Source organism: Pinus tabuliformis, chromosome J (assembly GCF_031772625.1).
Source record: "Pinus tabuliformis cultivar Carrire ecotype Pingquan chromosome J, CPIR1, whole genome shotgun sequence".
NCBI lineage: Eukaryota > Viridiplantae > Streptophyta > Pinopsida > Pinales > Pinaceae > Pinus > Pinus tabuliformis.
This window is the reverse complement of record NC_142295.1, coordinates 726,095,800-726,098,434: the sequence shown is the minus strand read 5'-3', so window position 1 is coordinate 726,098,434 and position 2,635 is coordinate 726,095,800. Positions and strand designations below refer to the sequence as shown.

At 32.6% G+C, this 2,635-nt stretch overlaps 1 pseudogene; it reads right to left on the bottom strand.

Annotated features, from left to right (window-relative positions):
- Positions 1 to 877: 877 nt before the first annotated feature.
- Positions 878 to 2,179, bottom strand: LOC149228796 (shaggy-related protein kinase epsilon-like; annotated as a pseudogene).
- Positions 2,180 to 2,635: the final 456 nt, after the last annotated feature.

The window sequence follows — 2,635 nt, the reverse complement described above, 5'->3', positions numbered from 1 at the left end:
GTGAAGTAACTAAGTTTGAACAACCATTTTTGTATTATAAACTTAGATGGGCTAGACATAAATTATGGGCACTATAGTCTTCAAATAAGATAACTCTATTATGGAAACTTTCAATATGCAATATGCATTGTTTCTAGCCTACAAGAAAGTCATTATCATGCTCAACAGTGAAGAAACTAAGTTTGAACACTTAGTTTTGTGTTAGATGGGCTAGGTGTAGATTAAGGGTGCTTTAGTCTTGGAACAAGATAGCTTAGTTAGAATTACTGGTTGCTTGATTGGGGCCACCTACCCAACCACCCCTTTGTAGAAAATATTTTACATGATTTTTGGATAAGCTTATTGGAAAAGTATGTGATTACTGGCCTCCTGTTTGGAGACAACCATGCAATTTGAATTAGCAATTTAATGTATCTCTTCACCTATTTCTAAACATTAAGAAAAAGAAATGATGTTATGTAGAGTTCTTCTCTTCCAAGTATTGCTAAGGAGACTAAGCTGGGCCTCAGGAAACATTACCTTAAGTACAAAAAATCATGAAGAGATTGCCTGGAAATTATATCCCATATATGGTGCCTTAAATGAGCATCTACTTAGGATGGAGTACCATGGAGGGATGACAATATAATAGAAATTCAGTTGATGTTAGCAGTTTCTATAAAAAATGAGGATTGTACAATTAAAGGTGACTACCATGAAAGTGGAATAGAGAATTAAAAAATGAGGGTAGCGTATAAAGGAAAGTGAATCAAACAAAAGGTGGGAGATACAAGCCATTTTTTCCTAAGGCATTCACACTAAAGCACAAAATAGGCGGGCATAATGGAAAATGCAAAGATTTGACCTTATGTAGTAGGAGCACATAGAGACTCTAATGCTATGTTGTCGTATACTTTGTTTTTCCAAAAATAAGTTGTGGAGAATGATAATATCGAGAACATATGTATGATATATTTGGCTCATCCTTAACCTATTATAATAAGCATAATGTTATATTTGAGACTAGGAGTGGAATAAAAAATTTCCAAAAGGAAAAGAACATCACCTTAACCAAGCATGATACCACCATAACGTTCCTTTCAAATAACAATGCATTTATCTCTAAAGATGTATATAAGATAATATTCTAAATAAGGCTGGAACATTCAAAAACTCTCATTGTAACTCCAATAAACTATCAAAACTCTCTCCAACTCTTTTTCACTTCCAAAGTCACAGAGTTTAAGTTGATGAGTGTGAATATTGACTTGTTGAAGGTTTACTTAAATTAATGGAGGAAACAATAAAATGAACCCTACATCATGATAAAAAATGAAAACAAGCAACAAGATGCTTAACTGACAAACCAAAATATTCTATGGTTTTATGTCCCTATGACATACTCCAATACCACCATGAATATAAGCCAAGACCCTACAAATCTTAAGCCAAAAGATTCAAATTAAGATATTTCAAAGTATAGAAGAAAATGGACAAATCATTCTAACAATAAAGGGACAGAAGTGATGATCTCCAAACTTGATAAGTATATAATTTTACATAAAGAAGAGGCATTCATTGATTCATCATACTGTAATTCATTTCTACACGATAGATTTTTTTTGGTACATACTCCAACATGAGATTGAGGTAGAGATCATCCTTATTGATGGTTGAAAAAAAAATGCTTTAGAGAGACAACATTTGGACGATACGAAAGGAAAATTATTTGCAGCTCACGATTCCTATATTGTTTGTCTTGCAGAACCTTTTTCATTTCTACAGTATCCATTGTCTCTAAGAATTTAGCCTGGGTAAGGGATCGAACGAGTATAATAAATTTATAATATGTTTATTAAATAATGTAAAATGCACTATTTTTGATACCTCATTCATAGCTTTAAAAAATAAGACACTCCCACAACTAATTTGTTGGAGTTGGGAAAAAGCTTTACCTAAAAGGAAATTCCAAAATATCTAGTTCCTACCACACATTCTGCCATGTAACTTATGGTATGGAATTATGAATATGAAAATAGAAATGCATATAATATTGTAATGTGGTTATCCATATAATCTAGATGAAAATGATTCAAATTACAACATGCTGTAAATTACAACACACTTGCTTAGGTTGACCATTCTTGCCACCAATGGTTCCTTTAAGAATTTGAGTCTTTTGTGTATGTGTGGTAGACATATGAAACATAAAAAATGTGTGAATTGGGCGGCTTGATGAAAAACTAAAGCCTAAAACTTATGTTTTAAGAGAAAATAAAATCTAAGTGGATGGAAGGATACCAACATAGAAAATAGAATCACTATAGAGAATAAATCAGAATAGAATTGTATTACTTCAGAGTTTCCAAAAATTGAAGTAAAAACAACCAAGAGAGGTGTTACCATAAATGTAAGGGCTGATCTTCGATCTCGCTAGACCAAGAAATGCATGAATTAAGCATAGGTAAGGAGGTGTTGGGTCAGTAAATACCTCTAAAAAATATCAACCATTAGGTCACAATGGAGGGATATGATTAAAAAGTGCACAACCATCATCCCCATGCATGTTAATACCAACATGAAAGCTCAATACAGTGAAGGAATCATGGAAAATGTTGGTTTAACTATACCAATCAACCAAATACTTGATAATGTA